The sequence below is a fragment of the Eulemur rufifrons genome, chromosome 4 (genome assembly GCF_041146395.1).
Source record: "Eulemur rufifrons isolate Redbay chromosome 4, OSU_ERuf_1, whole genome shotgun sequence".
NCBI classification, from domain to species: domain Eukaryota; kingdom Metazoa; phylum Chordata; class Mammalia; order Primates; family Lemuridae; genus Eulemur; species Eulemur rufifrons.
Window position 1 is genome coordinate 2,840,873 of NC_090986.1, and position 18,620 is coordinate 2,859,492.

An 18,620-nucleotide genomic window follows, 5' to 3' on the forward strand; every position below is an offset into this window, starting at 1 on the left:
TGCATCACTGCATGAATGGGTGCGAATCACAGGGGGCAGCAAGTTGCAGAGGGATCTGACCCCAGGGCTCCTCCTGTGTCCTCAGTCTCCTCTGACCCCAGGATGAGATGCAGAGTCACGGCACAATACGTGGTGTGACAGCCTATGTGCAGGAGAACAGACTCTCCCTTCCCTGAGAAACCTGACACTTCTCACACCAAATGTGTTGAGTCTGATGAACACTGACCACCTTTTCGGCACCAAATGTTTCTCCAAAATTCAATTCTGACACCACAGATTTCATAAAGTCCTCATGAGTTCAGGGCTCAGTCCTACCACACTGCACTCACTCCAGATGCCAGTGGCAGCCCCAGGGGCCCATGCACAATTTTCAGCAACTGCCTATCAATAAGATGCTCCTGTAACCCCCTCTGAAGTTTAATAATTTGATAAAACTAGTCAATGAACTCAGCAAACCACATTACTTACATTCATCAATTTGGTGTACTATAAAGTACTCCACTCAGAAAAAGCCCAGTGGAAGAGATGTATAGAGCGAGGGAAAGTGGCAGGGGAAGATTTGGGCAAGTAATGCTGGTAAATCCTTGTGATGAAAGACATCACCCACCCTTTGTGTTCTGTAATAGCGGCTTACTGCAAGAAAACATCCTTCCCATTACAAAAGAGGTTATTCCTCCTTTTTTACCTATCACAAAGCCTGACACAGATTCTGTAAATTTCCATTTATTGCCTCATAAAAAATTGGAACAGTTTTCTTTTCAGTGGTCAGAACAAAATATTTCTTGACCAAACGTTGCTTAAGTTTTTCTCCTTCCCCCCAGGCCCCTAAACATTGACTGATCCTCAGCCTGAGCCAACATGCAAACTCCCTTTGTGCTCCTCCTAAGAAGGGGCTGACTTCAGGGTAATAAAGCCTCTAAGCTAGGATGTTACTTTTCCACCATCCATCCTGCCCTTCCCCTCCCACCTTCTTTCTAAAGTCATTTGCTCCTCTCGATGAAAAAAAGCCCTTCTCTGTGTAACCTTCATGATGCTTGCAGATTTATACTTGGTGCTTTCCCCACCACAATACTTCTTTAAATAATTAAGACTTTATTTTATTGAACAACAAACTGTAATTTCAAATATGTTGTAGTGGACAATGTCTAGAAAGAGCCCTAGGACAATAGCAATTATACTTTCAGAAAGCGAATCTCATCACTCACCCCTACTTCCATCCCAACCTCCACTTCATCTGCCTGTGGATCAACCCTAGCTTCCCAGGGCTCTGAAGCTTCTCAGTATAAAGGGCTCCTTTCCTGGCTGATGGGAGCAAGCTGGGATATCTGCAAGGGAGGCTCCCTGGGCCCTCAATGACCACCTTTTGGAAGATCAAGATTGACATTAGTTTAGTCATTGGGCTCAAAACTCTGGTTCCCAGACAACGTTATTCACTTAGTTTCGGATGAGAAAACATCCAATGTTTGAATAATTCAAGCTAGGTGTGCTGGCTCATGCTTGTAATCCTAGCACTCTGAGAGGCCGAGGCAGGAGGATCACTTGAGGCCAGGAGTTTGGGTACAGCCTTAGTAAGAGTGAGATTGCATCTTCACTAAAAGTAGAAAAAAATTAGTCAAGCATGGTAGTGTACACCTGTAATGTGAGCTATTCAGGAGGCTGAGGTAGGAGGATCACTGGATCCTAGGAGTTTGAACTTGCAATGAGCTATGATGACACTACTACACTGTAGCCAGGGTGACAAAAGAAGACTCTATCTCAAAAATAAATAAATAAATAAATAATTCAGCAAAATCCCATAAACTCAGTGTTCATGTTTATAGGAAGTAAGCAAATTGTAAGGGATTTACATTTCATACTTCAACATGAAAGCAAAATTATCTATCCTTGTCACAAAATAAACATTTCATTTAACAGTTACTTCCATGAAAAGAATTCATTTAGTAAACAATCATACATGAAAATTTCTCAAGAGTTTTCAAGTCCCATTTCACAGGATTTAGTGTTAAAGTACAACTCCCATAAGTCAGAACAGAGCTAACCACTCTCCATATTCTCCATCCTCAATAAAAGGACAACATTTTGGTGAATCCGTGTTATTAATCAATTTACCTACCATATTTTATTGTCAAAATGCATTCATTTTTAGGCACTCATAACGTAAAAGAGACTTTGTCTCTGTCTTTTCCATGGTAGCATTCCAAAGCTAAGCCCTGGGACTCCATTTGAAATTTCCCCTGAAAAACAACAGCTCCAAGAAACTTACTACATTCATTCTGGGTGGAAAATGGTAAAGAGGAGTTTTTTTTTTTTTTTTATGAAATGGAATATATCACTATATATTTAATTCACTTATCTGAATTTTACTTTTCTCTTGCCTTTTCAGAAATAATTTCTCATTTTCTAGCTCTGGAGATACATTGCATTTTACAGTTAATGAAAAACTGAAGCTGAAATAAAGCAACAAAGCTTTTCAAGGCAACAAATTCAAAAAGTGGCACTGGTGACTGGAATACAGGAATGTCTGAGTTGAGTGTCAAGTAAGGTCATCACATCCCTTGGGACATCCTCCCACCGCCATCCTGCTCACTAAAGTGCTCAAGGACCACCCTCCCAAAAGAAAATGCACTCTGCCTTCTAATACACATCAAGGGTGTAGTGCTTTGCAGGTTTTTGCACCACCTTGTTGGGGTCGGTTAACCTTGTCCTTTGAAATAGTTTTTCTCCCTTCACAAACTTGAGAGAATTCAGAGGGCAGGAATGATTTGTGAAATTTCCTCTGAAATCCAGCATGTGATGGGCTGACCAGTAATGTATCTCAAAGGAATGAAAACAGAGGCTGGTACAAAAAATTCTTAAAGTCCCAATGGGTTAGCTCTTTAGGTGAAGCGGAGACTCCTCTCAACCTAAAGGAAGTTTACTTGCTCCCCTGAGAGGCTCCATCACATACCTCAGGCTGTCTTCTGGGCGGAGATGTCCCGGAGACTGATATTCATGGGACACTCCAGAAAACATGGCTGCTTTGGGCATCTTGGATGATGCCCAGAGAAGTAAGGATCCTGGTCCTTGGGTCATTACCCAGGACCAGGAAAAGACATCATCCCATACAGTTTCTATAGAGGAACCTCACCCAAAGACATTCTGGGAAAGTGTGTGTGCCTAAGGAAGATTAAATGAGGGGAGACACAGAGACCTTTTACAGCAGAAGGCCATGAAATTATTGTGTTTTCTTCCCATGTGAAATGTTCAGAAAGAGAAAACCAATATTTTAAAAGCAACCATCCACTGTTATGTAAAGAAATGACAAGAAAACTAAAATACTCCATCTGTTTGCATTGGGCAATAAAGGAAAAACAGCTCATATTGTAAATTGGATGCGAAGTTGGCATTTGGAAATGTAGGAAAGAAACTGAACATTTAGGATTTTACTGTAAGGACTACAACATTTAGGCTGAGGAAACAGGATGGCGAATTTATGCCCCACTTGCCATACATCTAGAAAATACAGGTGGGCCAGGGACTGAGGCTCACACCTGTAATCTTAGCACTCTGGGAGGCTGAGGTGGGACCATAGTTTGAGGTCAGATGTTTAAGATCAGCTTGAGCAACAGAAAGATCCCATCTCTACTAAAGGTAGCAAAAAATTTGCCTGGGCATGGTGGGTTTTGCCCGTAGTTCCAGCTACTTGGCAGGCTGAGGCAGGAGGATCACTTTGGCCTGAGAGTTTGAGATGGCTGTGAGCTATGATGATGGCACTGCACTGCAGCCCCAGCAATAGAGGAAGACTCTGTCTCAAAAAAAATAAATAGAGAGAGACAGAGAGAGACAAAGGAAACAAAAATGGAGGGAATACAAGTCCCCCTATGGAGTGTTAAAATAAATAGGAGGCAATTAGACTGCAATGGCTCTAGTGCCCTGAGTTCCTATCTCAGCAAACCAAAATGTAACTCAAATTTATTTCCTGTAAATTACTAATGTAGAGGCCAAAGGAAAACTTTTCTCCTTATTCTCAGAAGGTTCACTGAATATCAAATGATAAGAGAAAAGGCATATGCATGTATTAATGTATTTGGGGAAATCACAGAGAGATTACCCCAACCTCCCACTGGGGTTCAGATGCTCAAGTACTATTTTGCATAGGATACGCAGATGGAGAACACATACCATTCTTCTGAGAAGCAAAAAATGGTTATTAGCAAGAATGAATGGACCAGGGAGAAAGAAATTAACTGGTAAATTGTTCTTTTTGGCATCTGAATGAACCTGAGAGGTAGGCATTATATTGAGGGAAACACCATTCATGAGTGGTAGTATATATATCTGCATTAGCTAATGAAGCAACAGGAGGGCAATAGAAGGCAATTGTATTGACTTTCATAAGAACCTTTCGTCATTTGATAAGGGAACTTGAGAGAGTTCCCCACTGCTCTTGGGGTGAAGGCACCAAGCATCAAGGCAAGGTTAGAAGGACAGTGATTTTCTGGCAAATCTCTGAGGCTTTCTCATTTGAAAAGCACTCAGCATGACTAAACTACATTTTTTTTGAAGAATCATTTCTTGTACTTCCGTATTAACTTAGAGGAAAACAGTTAGGTTTGTTCCGGGTGGGAACTTGAAATGTATGTATAGGACACAATGTGGTTAATGCAAAGCAGGCTTACAAAACAATAGCTGCAGGAGTCTGGGGAGTCCCTGGACTTTGTAGATCTAACAGACAGCTGCAGCCAGCATTCCTCCCCCTCCCTCCCTGATAGAGAGGAAGTTCATCCCTCCCTAGCTCCCCTGATAAGAGCGACGCCAGAGCTGAAGGATGGATGTGTCTGGGGCAGGGGTCCCCGAAAATGTTTGTTAAAAAAAATTAATGCAGCAGCTATTTTGGCCCAAGTACTCACTCCCCCCTGAGAAACCCTCTATAAACCCCAAGGATTTCCTCAACTTCGGTGTGGACGCTTTTTTTCCTCCACATGTCTGCACCCACATGCTCAAAATAAACAGCCTTTTGTTATGCCTGAGGCTTCATGTGTGCCTCTCTCTCTCTGCTCTGGACCTAAAATTTGGCGCCGAAACCCTGGAGGGCACACTGGGTGGACAGGACTCTGCATCTCTAGCAGGCAAGCCTTGCAACTCGGGAAGCAGTAGGCAGCGGCAGCTCATCCTGGCCTAACTACCTAATCCTGCCTGCCTCTGAGTCTCTGGGTCATTGGCAAGGTTTCCATGGATCTTTCCTGAGCCATACAGGGGTCCCTCTCTAACTTGTCTCTGATCCTGGCGTGTAGGCAGAGCACGATAGCTCAGCCAAGGTAAGGTAACTGTACACCCGGACCCTCCCGAACCAAGCTGAGAGGCAGACACCGGACCAGGACTCGGATCTTCCCTTTGCTGATCTTCACAATCCACATTTCATCCTCAGGGAGTAAAAGCTCGCAAACTCGCTCTGGGTTTCCTCCTATCTCTTGTGCTCTCATCCCTGAGAAGTCCCACAGGTCTTCTTCCTTCACTGACCTTCAAATCCACATCCTGAAGACATCCTGCTCCTAGTGAGTAGGACCTCACAAGCTCGTTCTTGTCTACTTGTGTCGACTCAAAAGTCGACACTCAGCACCTGGGGCCCTCATTGGACACAGGGATGCCTGTTGCGACTCTGCTCGAGTTTACGCACTCTGCTCACTCCCGTGCTATTCCCTCATTCTAGGACGCCTAGAATTGAGTAGAATCGGCCCTGTGTGACCCCTACTCTTTCCAGGAACATGGGCAACTCTCATTCTACTCCTCTTCTCAGAACACCAGGTCTCACTACAATGTTTGTCACTGCAATAGCAAATGGTCAGAGATTCCCTATGTCTACACCATTCTTACCCTCTACTCTCACTCTGCATGAACTGTAATCTGGTTCAAATCTTCCTGCTACACTCTAGGCCTTCCCCTTCTTCCTCCCCCTCTTCTCTGGACAAACTTGAAACCTCAGATCAGGACTCCTGCGATCTCAGCCCTTGCCCATAAAGATACCCCCAACCAGAACTCCCTTAGCCTAACCCTCAACCTGCTCCCTGCCCTCATCTCAGTCCCCCTGCTACTTATTGTCATTCTGTTCAAGTCCTGGGGCCTGCAGTGGAAGGCATCAGGGAGGTAAGTGTCCCTTTTATTTAACACAATCTTATGATCTGACCTGGCATGACCTCTACACAATTCTTTCCTCTACTCCATCCGCCAAAGAGAAGGAGAGAGTTTGACTTAATGCCCAGGCACATGGTGATGAAATCCATAGATGTACCCCTGTCCAGTGAGTGGGGACAGTCACCGTCCCTAATACAGCCCCATCACTGAATTATCAAGTAGGAACTCCCGAAGGAACTTTAATCCTCAATACACACTTTACCTCCCAGTCCGAGTCTGACATCAGGTACAAGCTCCAAAAAATTAGACAAAGACCCTCAAATCCCACACAAAAAATCTCCTAAACCTGCCCTTCAAGGTCTTTAATGACCAAGATGGGGAGAGGCGAAGGGAAAAGAGAGTGGGACTGACGACAGCCCCCAAAACACAAAAAAGCTTTTCAAATCCTGGCTGCCCTGTAAAGGACCTTTTCCGGAGAGTCACTCAAAAGGCCCCAGGCAAGTAGACGACAGGGCCACACCCTTGCATGGGAACTGAGCCCTGCCTCTACCAAGACTCTGGGTCCCTAAAGAACAATGTCCCAGGAAAGGGGCTCCACCAGGACTGTGCTCCCTTTGACAAATGAAGGGCACTGGAAAAGCAAGTGCCCGCTTCTTAAATTGGGAAGATCACACCTGCACTCCGGACCTGGCTGCCCCTCCCTGAACGGACATCCTGCATAGCCACGGACCCTCTGAAACTGCTTCAATCTGATGGACACCTCAGGCTTCTGAACACACTCGACTGCAACACACCTTGGGTAACTCTCTGGCACAAGTAAAGACACTGGAGCCACGTTCTCTGGTCGTCCTGAATGGCCAGGGCCTCTATTTCCCTCTCCTACCCCCACCATGAGAGTAAAACATAAAATACAGCCCCCCCCCCCCCCCCCCGTGTATTCCACAGCTTCTCCGTCCACTGGGAGATAAAGTATCTGCCCACCTCTTCTGTGCTTCCCAGTTACCGCCACTGGGGAAAGATCCATGGCCTCCTCCCTCTGATTATGGAAAAGCTTAACTGAAACTTTACATGCAACTTTTGCCTGGGGTGCTCTGAGCTTTGAAACCATAAAACTTTCTGCCTTACTTCACCTAAAATTGTCTACTACTGTGAAATCTTTACCATCCACGGATGGTTGTAGTTTTGCTCTGATTCTTCTTAAACTACAGTGTATATTCCACTGCAGTCCAAGATTTGCTTCTTTGGAAAATGTCATAGAAAGAGCTAAAATTTTCATGACTCTTTATTTAAAACATTATTAATTCTCATGCTTTGCTTTCCAAAGCCACTGAAGTAGTATTACGTAAATAACAAAGTTATCTCCAGGATTTAAACTGTTAGATTCCACCCGGCCCAAACTTATTTATCCTCTCTAGGCCTAAGGGCTATTGCAAAAGAGACAGACATATAAAATTGTAAAAACCCATTTTAGGAGATAAAAAATAGTGAGTTCGATGAGTTCCCTTATCTTCCTCCACCACCTCAGCCTGCTGCCTACCTGCCAGCAAGGAAACACACTAGTGACTTCTTAAAGGGACTGGAACACTTACAGCCTAAAGACTACATTTTACTCAAAGATTTCCCAGAACAAATTGGGCCTGCTGCAACTTTTAAATAATTCTCTCACTGCTTCCACCACTATAGCTAAGCTTCTGGAAATCCTGTCCGAGAGTCATCTCTCAGGACTCAAACCTACAGGCCCTCAAGAACCTGCTTCCACCCATTGTGGGCTCCCCAAAAGTCCAGCCCATCGTGGATACCAGGCTCTGATAACATGCTGTGGTATACATAACTCCTTACCATGCTTTGCCTCCCCTTTATACCTCTCATGTCACCCTGTGAATGCCGCCACAGGCCAACTTACATACCAGGCCGGTCAGTCCTTTGCTTACACTGGAAACCCTAATAATAACCATACTTTCCATGCCCCACTCTGGGGCTCTATGACATCTCAATCTGCCTACAATGCAAAAAACCTCTCTACTTTCTCAAAACTGTCAACTCTTGTCACCATGCGTGATCTTACTCTCTTAACTGAGGCCCCTAGTGGCTCTACTTTCAACTCTCATTTTCAAATCATACATTCTCCACTATCTAGGAACATTCAGGCCCTGACTTTTTCTCTCCAGTAAAACCCCGTCCTGCCTGTATTCTAACATCAAGACCATCCATTTTCAACCCCCTCTCTTTTAATAAATGAATTCCATATAAAGATCTCTATGGCCCTCCTCAGCTCAAAGAAGCTACAGAAGATCTCCACCCATTTTCCCAACTTCGGAGTTCATTTTACATAAAAATTTAATCTTAACAACAAAAAGGGAGAATGTTTGGATGGCCTTGAATCTCCCAATTTTCTAATGACGGCTAAAAATCAATTCTGGGCTCTCCCTACTGTTTGCTATCTCTCTCCCAAACTAGCAGGCAACCTGCTTGGACTCTCTTTTCACAAACACCTAAAAGAGCCTAGAAAAGAAATGTAAATCTTTCTCTTTAGATTTCCCCAGCTCACAGCTTTTACAATTTGTTTTACAGCCTCAAGGTGTTCCTGAGAAAACCTCTGGGACAGACTGCAGGGGGGTCAACTCCAGGCCTTTGTTTCCTGCCCAAAACCAAATCTCAGGGACAAAGATCACATCCCCTGCAAGGGGCCTGATTGCATTTCAAAGATGACCAAATCTCCAGGGACACAAAAAACAAAAAGTTAGAAAGAAAGCAATGCCCACATTCCAATCTCTCTAATTTTTAGTTTTTACCCTTTTCCCATACCTTACCCTTCCTTTTATTATATGTATATAACAAAAAGTGTGCAATGTTGGGTTAATTCCAGGTGGGAACCCCAGAAGTACATATAGGACAGAATATGGTTAATGTAAAACTTAGGCTAGTAAAACAATAGCCTGAGGAGTCTGTAGAGTTCCAGGTCTTTCTAAATATAACAGACAGTTGAAGCCAGCATTCCTTCCCCTGCCCTCCCTGATAAGAGAGGAAGTTCACGGCTCCCTAGCTCTCCTGATAAGAGGGATGTCAGAGCTGAAGGATGGATGTGCCTGGGGCAGGGGGCCCTGAAACTGTTTAAAAAAAGAAAAAAATTTAATGCAGCAGCTGTTCTGGCCCAGGTACTCACTCCCCGCTGAAAAAACCTCTATAAAACCCAAGGCTTTCTTCTCCCTCAGTATGGATGCTTTTTTGCCTCCACAGGTCTGTACCCAGATGCTCATAATAAACAGCGTTTTGCTACACATGAGGCTTCATGTGTAGCTCTCTCTCCCCTCCCCCAACCCCCGGACCTAACAGAAACAGAATTTAGTCTTAACCAACAACAAACTGCCAGGTATTCCCTGATTACAAAACCACGTGATTTTTGCCTGGATAGTCCAAATAAGTTAGGCACATGAATGTAATCCGTTATTGAACTTGGTGTGCTTCCTCACCACACCTGATAAAGGGCTTTTCTTCAAGACCCACCCCCGTGGGCCCCCAAACCACAACCCATCCCTGGAGGCCTCATGATTCCTGAACTGCTCTTAGTTCCAATGAAATAAACTCTTTACCATTTTCTTGCTGCCTCAGTTTACTTTTAAAAAGAGTTAGAAGGGGCAGAGAACCGCACAGACTCCAGCTCCTCCCACGCACGACCCCGCACACCAAGGCAGGGGGACCCTCCCCTGATGAGTCTCCCGTGGTCACCACACAGTCTGGGGGAGAGGAGGAGGTGCAATAGAAGAGCTGCCCAGACAGGGTTCAGGGCCAGTGTGAAGTCACCACACAGGATGGGACAAGACACTCTGGGCCCTGGCTGCCAGCCCAGCAACACCCTGAACAGGAGGGAAACGGGGGTTGAACTTCGTCAGGGGGCCTAGACCGGCTGACTCGGGAACTGCGGCGGGGAGGCCCGGGTCCCACCACAACCGCTCCCACCCCGCCAGGACACGCAGACCTGCGTACTCACCACTTCCCAGCTTCCGGGGTGTCCCCACATCCTCTCTATGGATCTTCAGGTACCTGGAGGTCCCAGGGCAACACAGGCTGCAGAAGAGTCACCGGGGCCTCCGGAAGCGGAGAACAAGGAGGCCCAGAGACCAGACCAGGGAAATGCTCCCAAAAGCCCCGTAGTAAAGGGCCAGTCACCAGGGCACTGAGACCGTGGAGTCCGCCCCCCACACACTCTCCTGCGCACTCGATTGGACAGTTCCCACGGACTTCAGCGCCCTGATTGGATAGACCTCCAGGCCCTGCCTACTCTGGTTGAGTGACAGGAGATGCAATTACTGGTGGGACTAAAGAAAGTCACAGTTATTGGGTTTTTTGGGTTTTGGGTTTTTTTTTTTTTTTCTTTCTTTTTGAGACAGAGCCTTACTCTGTAGCCTGGCTAGGGTGCCATGGCATCAACCTAGCTCACAGCACCCTCAAATTCCTGGGCTCAAGCAATCCTTCTGCCTCAGCCTCCTGAGTAGCTGGGACTGCAGGCATGTGCCACCATGCCTGGGTAATTTTTCTATATATTGTCAATTGTCCTGCTAATTTCTTTCTCTTCTTAGTAGAGACGGGTCTCGCTCTTGCTCAGGCTGGTCTTGAACACCTGAGCTCAAGAGATCCACCCCCCCTCGGCCTCCGAGAGTGCTAGGATTATAGGCTCGAGCCCCCACTCCCGACCCCACAATTACTGGTTCTTCATGGCAGCCATTTTCGTGCAGGTATTTCTTCCAGAACTCGGACTTGACCTTGCCCATGAGTCATTTGCATTTCATCTTATACATAAGATTATGCTCATTTATTTCAAATACATATTATTCACAAATGGAAAAAATGTAATAAAAATTATTTTTAAATTTCACATTTCCTAACCTTCCTGGCCTCTGGGTTTTTTGAAGAGGCAGTCTGAGCTTTGAAAGAGTGAAAATCCTCTACAGCAGCAAATCGATAGAAATAAAATATGAGCCACACGTGTCCTTTTAGAGTTTCCATTAGATGCATAAAATAAAAGGAAAAAAAGGCAACATTGATTGTAACAATTTACTTAACTCAATATATCTAAAATATTGCCATTTTAGTGTGTGATCAATATAAAATTATTAAATAAGTATTTTTAGAGTTAGTCTTCAAAGATCGCATTGTAAGCTTCCAGCACATCTCAGTTCAGACCAGCCTATTTTAGGTTCTCAGCAACCCCACATGGCCAATGTTGGCCACATTGAGGTGCAGCTCTGACTTCTATGACCTCGGGGAGGTGAAGGGCCTGAAGCTCCTTTCTGTCAGAGGTGAGGAAATAGTCCCTTTCTAGCAACATCTCTCCTTAGGCTCAAGAGTCGGAGAGAAGGTAACCCTAGATAGAGAATGGGGCAGCAGGCAGGAAATGTCCACAGCTAGACCACTGCTGACCACTGCTTGCTGGGGACCCATTCCCCGTCCAGAGATCAAACAGAGATGATAGGACCCCAGAAGGAAGGAACCCCAGGTCTTCAGATACATCTACAATCTTGACCTCCACAGTTAAATCTGGAGGAAATAGATTAAAAGCAAGCTTGTTATTTTGCAATTTGGTCTTGACCCTAATGGTCAGGCTATGTGTGTCTATTTCTTCCTGTTGTGTGGGGAACTGTGTCAGTTTAAGCACCAATTACATGCACACAAGTCTACATGCATTTCTATTAACATATAACTCAATACTGTCTATTAATAACAAGAAATCCAACTTTAAATAAGAGTAAAAGAAAATCTACTGTTTTTCAGGTAACTTGTAATCAACCTGTCATGGAATTCTGGCATCCTGTCTGCACCAGGTATATATATTGCTTAGGGATTGCTGCATAAAAAGTCACCTTAAAACTCATTAGCTCTTGGTTGAGCTGCTCAGCAATTTAGGCTGGGCTCAGTCGGGTTATTCTTCTGGGCTTAGCTGGGCTCCTTTAAGCATGTGTGGTCAGCTACTGGTTGATTCATTGGCTCCTGAGGCTGAGCTGGCTGTCACGGTATCTCAGCACCCAGCAGGCTTCCATAAGCTTGTTCTCATGCAGAGGGTAGGGTTCTAAAAGAAAATCTGAAGCATTCAAGACCTTTTGAACCTAGTCTCAAAATTAGCACGCTGTCATATTGACAGCTTTCAATTGGCCAGAGCTAATGAAGTCAGCCCAGATCCAAAGTTAGAGAAACAGATTCCATCTTTCAATGGGAGAAGCTGTCAAAGCTCATTGCAAAGGGCATGGATTCAGGGATGGATGAATTGCTGCCATTTCTGCAGTGAGTATCATCATGCATTTTTGCCAACAAGATTTATACAACTCTTAAAATTCAAGGAACTACTAAGCAGCTGGGCTGGGACTCAGGATCAACTCTGCCTGAGTGCAAAGCTCATGCGCATCTACCTATATAGGCCACACTATTCATGCAGATCCCTAGGCCTTTGAGGTTCTGGAGAGTGACTCTTCTGCAAGAAGCAGGATTCCTTTGAGAATGTTGTCCTTCTAGTAGTCTTCATCATTGGGAATAATCCCCTCCATAGAATGCCACTGAAGTGTGCTGGAAGGACCTGGCATAATTTGGGAAAATGGCTGAGCAAGGAGTTTAGAAAATGAAGGTCCAACAAAATAGTACTCATTTCTCATCTTAGGAGAAATGTGAAAGCACATATAATTCACTTGATATGTGTGCAAATTTTTTCATCTGTTTCTGGGATTTGTAGGCTATTCATGGTTTTCATCAAAAACTAAACCAAACTGCTGTGCCTGAAACAACCACTTGCTCTGAAACCAAGTGCTATGAAGATAGACATGCTGAGAAGATATTTCCTCCTGCTGTAATAGAGCCAAACAGCTGAGCATATTTTGAAGGTGTCCTTTGATTTTTTTTAAATAACAACTGTATTGAAATATAATTTGCATACCATAAAATGTATTTTTTGTTTATTTTTTTTTAATTATACAAGTATTGGATTTAGTGTATTCACAGAGTATATAAGCAGCAACACCATCTAATTTTAAAACATTTTCATTACCCGCCCCCAAAATCCAGTATCCATTAATAGTCATTTCTCATTTCTCCCACCTTTTACTTCCTGGAAAACATTAAGTTACTTTTTGTTTCTATAGAAGTTATTTCTCTCTCATGTTCAAGAAATAATTCATCCAACTTTGAAATGCCATGGACCCCAAACTCAGGACTGGCCATGGGGAAAATCCGCACAGTCCACAAGGTAATCAAGCACAGCTAATGCACCCTTTGCTCTGAACCAGTGGTTGTCACTCCTGGCTGCACATTAGAATGCCCTGAGTGGGGAGACCTTTTAACCTCTTTCAAATGCAAGTTGAAACAGACCAAATAAATCAGAATTCCTAGACTGGGACCCAGGCAGTGGTGTCATTTCAACCTCTCCAGGTGATCACTGGGTGTGGTCAAGCCAAAAAATATGCTGATTTGAACCAACATCTTTTGATGAGCAAATTGCAAATGTTTTCTCAAATGAATGTAAAAATGGTTGCAGATGAGTTGTGGCCTTTCATGCTTACCTGCATTACCTACTTACTACATTTTGCAGAACAGACCTCTGCTCCTGCTTTTATCTCTCACTCAACTTAATTCCATGTGTACTGACTACACACCAGGTTCAGGGCACTGTGCTATGTGCCTCTGCTTCAGTGAGCATCATTGTGGGGGGAGGGCTGTGCTGAAAATATATGGCCAAAAAATTAATACTATGCTACTTGCCAAATTGAGGCAAAGATGGAAAGACCTAGAGAGTCATCAAGCATTAGGGCATTAATAGATACTTTGGAATATTAGAATCTATGTGATGATGCCCTGAGTGAACATATTCCACTTTAAAACATAGACCAAAATGCTGCTCTTATTCTGAGATACGAGTTAGGATTTTGATACAAATATATAATATTTACATCTTTTATTTATGTAAAACAGAAATAAATGCACAAAGCATCCATTTAAGGCTTGATAAATTAATATAAAACAAACACACTCCTGTAACCAAGAAATAGAACCAGTCTCATTCAGGTACCCCAACAATCACTTTCTCCTTCCCACCTACCCAGAGGGAACCAAGGTCTTAAGAGCTAATATTTTAGGTCAATTTTGTGTTTTCATACAAGTGTTTTATTACAGAACATTTACACATATACAAAATAAACAAAATAGAATAACTGACCAGTCACTCAGCTTCAGCAACTACAAATTCTGTGCCATTTGTTTCTTCTGTCCTTTGACGCTTTTTCCACCCCCTTCACTATTTTTTTCTTACCAGTGAGGTAAGATATACATACATTGAAAGGCACAAATCTTAACTGTATGATTTTGGCAAACACACCCATATAATCTTTCACCCATTTTAAGAATATAATATTTTTATCATCCTACAAAAATCCCTTGTGTTCCTTGCCAGGACATTTTCTCTTATCCCAGAGGCTGTCTCTGTGCTGATTTTTTCACTGTAGGTTCATTTTAACTGAAATTATACTATATATATCTTATTTCCAGCTCGTTTCATATGGCAGGTTTGTGAGATTCATCTGGGTCTGTGCTGCCATAGTTTATTCCTTCCTATTGCTGAGTACTACTCTGTTGTATGAATGCTCTACAATTTCTTCCTCCGTTTTCCTATTGACGGGCATTTGGATTGTTTCCTCATTTGTGCTATTATGACTAAAATGTCTACAAACATTCTTTTACAAATACTTTTTTATGTTCAATGTGATTTCTTTATTAGCATGTAAGCAATGCCTCTGAATTTTTTTAGTGATTGATGTAGGGATTAAAATATTCATCTTTAACATATCACAATATACTTAGATTTAATACTATAAAACTTTAGTAAATAAAAATATACAAAATCCTTGCTACAGAACAATTTCTTTTACCTCCTGTGACAGGTCTGTGACTTTTATCTTTTTAAGCACCTTTCGGCTTTCTGGCTTTACAAGCTACTCTAGGTTCAAGTTATATGTTTCATCCCCAGCTCTAGAATTATCTACTTTTATAAGAAGCCCTGGTTCATTTTGTTGAAGAATCATATTATTTTACTTATTTATTAATTATTTAGATACAGTCGCACGTTGTTACCCAGGCTCTAGTGCAGTGGTATCATTAGAGCTCGCTGCAACCTCAGACACCTGGGCTCAAGAAATCTTGCCTCAGTCTCCCAAGTATTTGGCATTATAGGCATATTTCATCACAAATGTCTAATTTGTTTTTTCTTTATTTATGTAGAGATAGGGGCTTGCTAGTTGCTAAGCCTGGTCTCAAACTCCTGGCCTCAGGTGATCCTCCCACCTTGGCCTACAAAATTGCGGGGATTACACATGTGAGCCACTGTGTCAGACCTGAAAAATGGTATTTAGAAACCAAGACCTGAGAATGAGATGTTTTCATTGGTTCTGGGGTGTCAAAACTTCTGAGCCTTCTCTGCAGAGTTTGAAAATGTACGTATAAATATAAACTGATGTATGCCTACATTCTACCTATCTCTCTATCTACCTATCTATGTACCTATCATCTATCTACCTACCTACCTCTCTATCCTTGTCTCTCTCTCTCTCTCTCTCTCTCTCACTGCAACCATCTATCTCAATGAATATATTACAATAGATAAGGTTCATTCTGATATTCCTTACTCCAGTCTAGTACCACAGAATTTATTCTAGCATTATTCCTTCATTGATTTATAACTTTTTCCCACTAGACTGAGAAATGAGAAGTAATTATCTGCAGTATATATGCTAACATGTAAAGTAGTTATAGAATTACTAATACATAGACTTGTAGAAACAAATTTACCAACTGAAAAACAGTGTTATCTGGCTATAGTGGCTCATGCATTTCATTCCAGAAAATTAGGAGGCTGCAGAAGGATCCCTTGAGACCAGGAGTTCAAGACCAGCCTAGGAAAAATAGTGATATCCTGTCTCTAAAAACAATTTTAAAAATAGCTGGGTATGGCTACACATGCCTGTAGTCCAAGCCACTTGGGAGGCTGAGACAGGAAGATTGCTTGAGTCCAGGAGTGTAAGGCTGCAGTGAGGTATAATCACACCACTGCATTCTAGCCTGGGCAATGAAGTGAGACCCTCTCTCTAATAAATAAATAAATAAATAAATGCATACATACATACATAAACAGTGTTTACGTGCAGTTCTTGAATCTTAAATTATTCAATCAAAACACTGTTTTCCAAAGTTACTTGGATCAGGACCTTTCATTCCCACCCTTTTCAATGGGGTTAGGTCATACATTTGTAGAACAGTAAGACTCATTTCTCTTATGCTTTCCATCAGAATTCCCCAATATTCTGGGTTTTTAAAATTTACAAAGATATGATGTACTCTTTTGCAGTGTACAGCTTAATGGGATTTGAAAACTGTATAGACTCACATATTCTTCTCTGCAGTACCATAAGGAACTGTTTCCTCACCCCAAAAATTCTTTTTGGTGTTCTTTGTAAAAAGCTGCTTCTCTCAGCCCATTATTTGGCAACTCTGATTATTTTTCATCCTTATATTTTTGCTGGTTTCCTTTTACAATGCCATATCAATAGAATTGTATAGTATTTGGACTTTTGGATCTGACTTCCTTCACTTAGACAGATGCGCTTAAGATTCATTCATGTTGTGGTGTGGATTGGTAGTTTGTTCCTTTTTGTTGACCACTAGGACTCTATTGTATGGATGCATCACAGTTTGTTCATTTATTTCCCTGTTGAAAAGCATCTGGTTTAATTCCAGTTTTTTTCCAATTATAAATAAAGTGAATATAAAAATCCACACAAAAAGGTTTTTGTATAAACTTTAATTTTCAATTTGCTTCAGTCAATACTTAGGACTGAGATATTTTTGTCAGCTGGTAAGTTTAACTTAATAAGATACTGCAAAACTGTTTCACTAAGTTACTATATCATTTTGCAGTAGTAGTTCTAGGTATTTGCATTCTCCTTCTCCTTCTCCTTCTTCTTCTTTCTTCTTCTTTTTTTCATTTCTGCTGGGAGGCCAAAATCATATAATCAATGTAGAGAAAATGTATAAAATGCCTGGGCATTAACCTGGGATTCTGGACTCCCACTTCTAGGAATCTACAATGAAATTAGAGCATGACAAATATAAAACAACTATTTTCAAGTTTATCCCAAGTGGATTTGTTATGACAAAATATGAAAAATTGTGCTGACGTCCATTAATAGGAACCAGGTTTAATAATCCTGAGGCACACTTTAATTGGAACACTGAGGTAGCTGTGAAAATGAAGAAGAGAGATCTCTGTGTGCCTGTGGGATGGTCATGGCACATGGTGTAGTACAACAAATGTGGAGAAAAATGAATATTGATAATGCTTTATGTGGAAGATATAAACATTTGAATGTTGTGCATCTTAAAAATGTAAACTAAAAGGCAAACCCTAAAATTGAAAACAAATTAAAATGAATGCAAATAACTATATATCATTGGTAATATGACCACATAGAGTAAAGTTTTGTTTTTCTGACTTTAAAGTGTGGCATACTAATGGGATGTCCTTAGCAGAGTGTATTCTATTTCCACTTACATTCAAAATGAAATAATTTATATGTTTTAGAAGCTGATGCAAAAGATAAATATACAGAAATCTTCGAATATGTTTTTGTCATGTATTGTTACCTAAAATAGAAACTCGTCAAAGTCAACAAAAGACAACTTGAAGTTAATTTCATGTGTCAAAATAGATACACAAGTTCTAACGAAATAATATTAAATTAAATACATAATTTTATGTGTATATTTATTGCACTATTGAAATGCAAATATAATTAAAGATGTAAAATTTGTTTTTATATTTAATTGCTTTGAGACATAAAAAAGTGATTATTTATTATTGCGAAATAGCATTGTTTAAACAGGTATATATTTATGTAAATAGTTACCTTTATGTATTTATATAATATCTCTATGTATTTCTTATCCGTACATCCACAGGATGTGTGAGAAAGGATGCATTTGAAATAAATGGGAGTGCCTGAAAAAAGATGCCTTTGAAATGTTTAATAAAAGGTGGGGTATTACATAAATAATGTCCAGAGACTAGGGTATGCATTCAGAAAATGTCAAATAGGATTAGTATTATTGACTCAAATATTTCAGATGATCAAAAATAACATGTAAAAAAAAAACTCTACTTAGGATCATTAGCCGACAATAAGAAAGTACATTCATTTGCATGGAGAATGAAAGCTCTTTTTAGAATGGACACAAAAATTTAAAAATATCATTGAAAAAGACTGATAAAGCAGATTATCTCAAAAACAAGCATCTCTGTGCTAAAAAAGTTATGAAACAAGACAGTGGAATTGGAAACTTTTGAATAAAACATTATTGTAACCCAGGTAGCTGAGGGTGGTGGTGGATCCCTCTGTAATTGACATTTCTGTGCATAACAACTTTGTTTTTCCTAAGTCGCCCACCGTCATTCCAAGCAGGAACTTCTAACTATTACACTAAAA

At 41.6% G+C, this 18,620-nt stretch overlaps 1 pseudogene; it reads right to left on the reverse strand.

Annotated features, from left to right (window-relative positions):
• Window positions 1-10,129, reverse strand: part of LOC138382895 (zinc finger protein 91-like) — a 326,121-nt pseudogene extending 315,992 nt beyond the window's left edge.
• Window positions 10,130-18,620: the final 8,491 nt, after the last annotated feature.